Genomic DNA, 7,422 nt, shown 5'->3' with positions numbered 1-7,422 from the left:
CAAATTTGGGGTGCTTTGTAAGGGGTTGAGGTTGTGAAAGCATGGTGAGTTGAGGATGTATAATTTGTTGCATGAGGTACATGATGTTTGGCGTAGGTTGTTGCACAAGGATAAAATGAATAGTGTTGGGTGGTGCATATGAAAATTGAAGCAAGGCCAATAAGTTCAATATAAGTTTTTAGTCCTTGATGAGGTGTGTATATTGCATCAAACATGCTACAATGGTGTCGATTGTGTCTCCAAGTTGTGATTGTTACAAAATTTGGTAGGTGATTTTGAACCACACCCCTAGTTATCAAAGTAGAAATTGGAGCACAAAGGGAGGAATTATTTAGATAGATGATTCTATTTGCAATATTGAAAAAATATTTCTTGGCACTTTTGGATGGTGAGCTAGCTAATGTCGTCTTGTATCAATTGAATGTTCAATCGAAAAGGCGATTTAAGTCTTGGTGTAATTCTATCCAATAATCCTTCATAGCATTGCACAATCAATTGTAGAGTGTTCTAATAAGTGCTATGTATAAAGATATTCATTATGAGGTGGACCATGAGAAAAAAAGAGTAGAATAACTCCTAAAAACCAAGATTTTTGGAAAATATGTACATCTCTTAGATTATTTTCTTAATCAAGAATAAACTCAATGAGTGGCACATATTCTTTCCAATGAATTCGTGTGTGTGAGAATGTCAATAGAGGGTTGTATCATCTACCTCGATTCTTGTAAAAACTTGTCCTTGATGTTGTGTGTGGAGCATGATTTTTCAGAGGTCTTTGTTTCAGCTGGATGTATACCCCAAGAAGTTTGTACACCTCTCCACACGGGGGGGTGCAGGGGGGACGAGGGCCAGCGGTCCCCCGGCGGGGGCTCGAGGGCAGCGCCCCCGAAGCTAAAAACAAATGTAAAATTGCCTTGTAAAAGTATAGTAATTTCTAGTCAATCTGGGCCGTTCATTAGGCGGATGATCTGACGGTAGAACTTATGTTTAGTTTAGGGTTTTTTGCCCTAGAAGGCAACCCCTCTCTTTGTATGAGGGCATTGTATATGGGGCTGAGATATAGATGTGTATTCTGTGAGTGAGAAACAGAGAGGTGAGACTGTGAGAGAAAACAGAGGATATTACAGCGGATCTGCTGTAGGTTGTGTCTCTTCATTTTGCTGGATAATAGAAAGGAAGGACTGGCTGTTCGGGGTGGACGTAGCCCAAACTGGGTGAACCACGTATATCTATGTCTCTCTTGTTTTATGCGTTTTCTGTGTTTATATTTCTGCAATATTTTGTGTGTTCCATTGCTCCGTATATATAATTTTATAACAACTGTTATCAGAGCCGAAGGTCTATTTGGCTGATAAACTCGCAGGAAAGAAGAATTCCTCGTTCGAGTGGGAGAAATGGCGGAAGATGGTAAGTTTAGGGTCGAGAAATTTAACGGCCAAAACTTCTCGTTATGGAAGATGCAGTTGGAAGATTATCTGTATCAGAAAGATCTGTACCTACCATTGAGCGAAAAACAAAGAAGTCGACGGCTATGACAGATGAAGAATGGAGCCTTCTCGATAGAAAGGAACTCGGAACAATATGGTTGTGCCTTGCTGCGTCAGTCACCTTCAACATTTCGAAGGAAACAATGACAGAGGGTTTGATTCAGGTGTTGTCGAAACTATACGAAAAACCCTCGGCCTCAAACAAGGTATTTCTTATGAAACAATTATTTAATATGAAAATGTTAGAAGGTGGATCTGTTGCAGATCATTTAAATGATTTTAATATAGTTACAAGTCAGTTAAGTTCTGTAGGGGTAAAATTTGAAGATGAAGTTAGAGCTCTGTTATTCTTGTGCTCATTGCCAGAAAGTTGGAATGGTTTAGTAATGGCCATTAGTAACTCTGTCTCTGGATCTAGTACTTTAAAGTTTGATGATGTTCTTAGTGCTATCCTTAGCGAGGAAATGTGACGAAAAAGCTCCGGTGAGACATCGGGTAATGCTTTAGTGCAGAGTCTAGGGGAAGAAAAATGGAAAGAGGAAAGAGCTCAGGATATCGCAGTAAATCAAGGAAAGGCAGATCCAAGTCCAGATCGGGGATAGTGTGCTGGAAATGTGGAAAGAAAGGACACCTAAAGAAAGACTGTAGATCTCGGAAGGGAAAAGAAGGAGATGCACAACAAGAAAACAATCATGAAGCAAATGTGATAGGTGAGGTGTTAGAAGATGCTTTGATTCTTTCTTTTGAAAATATCACTGATTCCTGGGTGGTAGATTCGGGGGCCTCATTCCATGCCACACTTGATAAGAAATACTTTCATGACTATGTTTAAGGAGATTTTGGACAAGTTCGTTTGGGTGATGATAAACCTTGTAAAATTGTTGGAATGGGTAAGGTTCTTGTAAAACAATAGAATGGAAACCAATGGCTACTAAAGGAGGTAAGGCATGTTCCAGATCTAAAGAAAAATCTGATTTCAACAGGCCAGTTAGGCGGTGAAGGTTGTCTGACAACTTTCATAGATAAAGCTTGGAAGGTCACCAAAGGAGCCCTGGTAATAGCAAAAGGCGAAAAGGTTGGTACATTGTATTTATGCAATGGTATTTCTAACTCTGTTAATGCTTTAACTTCCAAAGGAGCAGATGCAACATTATGACATCATAGGCTCAGACACATGAGTGAAAAGGGGATGAAGATTCTTCACTCAAGAAATTTGTTGCCGGGTTTGAAGAATGTTGATTTGGACTTCTGTGAGGATTGCATTTATGAAAAACAGAAGAGAGTCAGATTTCTCAGAGTTGGGAAAGAAAAGAAGAGCGAAAAATTAGAGCTTGTGCATACAGATGTATGGGACCTGCTCAGGTATCATCTCTCGGTGGCTCTCGTTATTATGTTACTTTTATTGATGATGCAACTAGAAAAACTTGGATTTATTGTATTAAGAATAAATCTGATGTATTTGATACTTTCAAGAAATGGAAAGCTTTGGTTGAGATTGAGACAGAAAAGAAATTGAAGTGTCTTAGATCAAACAATGGAGGTGAATATTACAGCAAAGAGTTCGATAGGTATTGTTCAGAGCATGGAATTCGCAGAGAGAAGAAAGTTCCAAGAACACCACAAGAAAATGGTGTGTCAGAAAGGATGACCAGAATAATCATGGAGCGTGCAAGGTGCATGAGATTGCATGTAGGATTGCCTTTACAATTTTGGGCAGATGCTGTAGATACTGATGTTTATCTAATAAACAGAGGGCCTTCAAGTTCCTTGGATGGTGGTGTTCCAGAGGAAGCAAGGACAGGAAAAAAGGTAAACTACTCTTTTTTAAAGCCTTTTGGTTGTGAGGCCTTTGTCCATATTGATAAAGAAAATAGAACAAAGCTTGAGGCAAAGTCAAAGAAATGTACCTTTATTGGATATGGTGTTAATGATTTTGGTTATTACTTATATGATTACAAAAATCACAAAATCATTAGGAGCAGAGATGTAATATTCAATGAAAAGGTCTTGTATAAAAATTAGTTGCAGGAAAAGAAACAGGAAAAAGAAAACAAGGAATATGCAGTTCTTGATGAAATCACTGAAAAAGTAAAGGTGCCTGAAAATAATAATAATCAACAATAGAAACCACCACAACAACAACAGGCACCCCAAACACCTGAAAGTGGTGTTAGAAGATCTACCAGGATAAGTAGATCCCCTGAACGATACTCTCCTTCATTATATTATTTATTGTTGACTGATTCTGGTGAACCCGAATGTTATGAAGAAGTAATGCAGGTTGAAAGTAGGAAGAAGTGGGAGGTAACCATGGAAGAAGAGATGGACTCATTAATGCATAACCAGACTTGGGACTTAGTCAGGTTGCTTGCAAGAAAAACTACATTGAAGAATAAATAGGTTTACAGGCTGAAGGAAGAAGATGGAGGAAAACAGAGGTACAAAGCTAGACTTGTGGTGAAGGGGTTTGCACAGAAGAAAGGTATTGATTTTGATGAAATATTTTCTCCCGTTGTTAAAATGACTTCAATCAAAACTATTTTAAGTCTAGTAGTAGCTGAAGATTTGCATCTTGAGTAGTTAGATGTAAAGACAACCTTTCTCCATCGGGATTTGGAGGAAGAGATATATATGCAGCAGCCACAAGGATATGAGGTGAAAGGGAAGGAGAAACTAGTGTGTAGGTTGAAGAAGAGCTTTTATGGCTTAAAACAGGCTCCAAGACAGTGGTATCTAAAATTTGACAAGTTTATGTCTGAACAAGGTTATCCTAGATGCCACTCTGATCATTGTGTTTATCTGAAAAAAGAAAAATGATGGCAGCTATATTATATTGTTATTGTATGTAGATGACATGCTTGTTGCATGGTCTAACATGCAGGAAATAAATGTGCTCAAAAGAAAATTGGCAAAATCATTTGCAATGAAGGATTTGGGAGCTGCAAAACAAATCCTTGGTATGAGAATCACTAGAGACAGGAAAAATCGCAAATTAACATTGTCTCAGAATGAGTACATACAAAAGGTGTTGAAAATATTTAATATGCACAATGCAAAATCAGTTAGTACACCTTTTGCTAGCCATTTCAAACTTAGTAAGGAAATGTGCCCAAAAACCCAAGAAGACATGGATTATATGTCTAAAGTTCCATATGCATCAGCTGTTGGAAGCTTAATGTATGCAATGGTCTGCACAAGTCCTGATATTGCACATGCAGTGGGAGTTGTAAGCAGGTACATGAACAATCCAGGAAAGGAACATTGGATGGCAGTGAAATGGATTCTCAGATATTTGAAAGGTACCACAAATCAAGCATTATGCTTTGGTTGATCCGGATTTAAACAGGAACGCAACAAATTACAGAGATAACCATATACACAAAGATGCAGCGGAAATAATACTTCATTTCATTAATGGAAAATACTAAAATATGCTTACAAACAGAAATGGCAATAAACTAGCTAGGGCGATGGTAGCTTATCTCTGAGAAGAGATGTGATGGCTACATGCCTCTGAACTGTGTTACAATGAGGCTCGAAGGCCTATTTATTGTTGAGAAACAGTGGAAAAACCCTTAACATTCCAAAACCTAACCCTAGGAGATGAAACGCCAAACTGTGGGCCCCGTTTGGGGGTAAGTTGGTACATCAACTTCCCGGGGTCGTAACTTTGGCATATGATCTCCGTTTGACGCGTACAATAGCTCATTAGAAAGATCTATCCGAGCACTATCATTGTTGGAATGGGCAACACCAGTCCATTTCATGGACTCGTGTTGCCCCCGATTCCCAAAAAAACGTCGTTTAGGGCCTCAAAACGGCTCCGGAAGTTCAGGACCCGAAAAACTGCTAAAAATAGTAAGTTGTGCTACAATTAAGGAAACTGAAAATGTTGAGAAAGACAATGGTGGGGGTCCAGGTGGACTTGGCAGGTGGCCACCAATATCCACCTGGATCATTCCTCCCCCCTTAGGAAGCAATGGTCCCCATTGCGTTGAGCTCCTCCATGAGATGAGGAAACTTCTGCTGAACTTGTTCCCTGGTGAGCCACTTGCCCTGCTGAAGGAGTTGGCCCGCTTTGACAACTCGATACAGTTGGATATTCTGTTGGCGAGTGTTCTTGATCTGTGTGTCCATGATCCGATCAGTTGCAGCTTGTTCCATGCAATCTGGATTTAATTCTGTGGGTTTGAGCTGTTCTGCAATGTCGGATGTGTCTAGCAATGGTGGAAAGTATGGCCGAAGGCAGTCCACATTAAATACTGGGTGCAGGCCAAGGAATGGGGGAATGCTGAGCTAAAATGCATTGTCTCCCATAGCCTTAGTAATGGTGTAAGGACCATATCGGAGTGGTCTTAATTTCCGATAGGCTCCAGTAAGGCGTTCCTTTTGCAAATGCAACCAGACTTTGTCGCCCACCTGAAACTTGTGTGGCACCCGATGTTGATCATGTCGCTGCTTGTACTTGGCATTTGATTTCTCAAGAATGTCATGGACCTGCTGGCGAATATGTTGGATGCGCTCAATGAAGCTGGTGGCCTTATCTGTTTCGGACTGGACATGAGCTGAATTCATGTGAGTAGCTGCAAGTGGCATGGCCACATCAATGGGGCATAGTGGCTGGAATCCCAAACCCACCTGAAAAGGGCTATGGCCAGTGGATCTGTGAAGAGCTCTATTGTAGCTGTGCTGAACGTAGGGGAGGCTCTCGTCCCATGTGCGTGGATGCTTTGAGTTATACATGCGCAGAATGTGCACAATCATCCTATTGACAACCTCTGTCTGGCCATCAGTTTGAGGATGGAAGGCTGTGGACTTCGTGAGTTTGGTGTCCAGCATTGACCAGAGACTGGACCAAGAGGTGCTGAGAAACCGACTGTCCCGATCTGAGATGATAGACTGTGGGATCCCAAAGTGCACCCACACTCGTTCAAAGAAGAGTTTAGCAGTGGCTTCTGCTGTGATATTCTTCTTGCAGGCCATCATAATGGCCATCTTTGAGAACCTGTCAACGACCACAAAAACACAGTCATTTCCATGCTTAGTGGAAGGAAGGCCTGACATGTAATCCATGGAGATGGATTCCCAAGGTCGACTAGGGGTAGGCAACGGGGTATAGAGGCCTTGCTTCTTAATGGTCGGTTTGGCAATGGCACAGGCAGTACATGATCGGATGTACTTCCCAACATCCTATCGAAGATTCGGCCAATAGAAATAGTTTTGCAGTACTGCCACTGTTTTCTCGACCCCGAAATGGCCAGCAGCCCGACTGTAGTGTGCTTCCCAAATCATCTTGGCACGCTCGCTTGAAGGAACACAAAGGTGACCGAGGTGGCATAATAGGGCATCCTGGAGGTGAAAATCTGCAACCTGCCGACCCTCCAAGAGTGTCTGGTATGTGTGGCCGAATTCTGGGTCGCTTTTGTAGAGAAGTGGCCAATCAGAAGTCTCGTGCCCGCAAGAGTTGAGCACGGTGGTTAGCGCCATGATCGGTGGTCGACTGAGGCAATCTGCAACATTATTGGTGCTGCCCTTTTTATACTTGATATTCAAGTGAAACTGTTGCAGGTATGTAGACCACTTCTGATGGCGATCATTCTGCAATTTCCCTTGGGTCTGTATGAACTGCAGAGGTCGGTGGTCTGTGTGGATGACCGTTTCCTTCCCCAAAATGTAATGCTTCCATTGTCGGCAGGCCTGTACAATGGAATACATCTCTTTATCATAAGTGGGGTACTTCCGGACTGTGTCTGAAAGTGTTTCACTGTGATATGCCGCTGGATGTCCATGTTGAGTAAGGACTGCCCCAATAGCATAGTCAGAGGCATCTGTCTCGACCTCAAATGGTTGTTGTAAATCTGGTAACGCGAGCACTGGTGCCGTGCAGAGGCGATCCTTCAACTCCCTGAATGCCTTCTGTTGAGATTCAGACCAA

Source organism: Pinus tabuliformis, chromosome 7 (assembly GCF_031772625.1).
Source record: "Pinus tabuliformis cultivar Carrire ecotype Pingquan chromosome 7, CPIR1, whole genome shotgun sequence".
Lineage (NCBI taxonomy): Eukaryota > Viridiplantae > Streptophyta > Pinopsida > Pinales > Pinaceae > Pinus > Pinus tabuliformis.
This window is presented reverse-complemented; position numbering follows the sequence as displayed.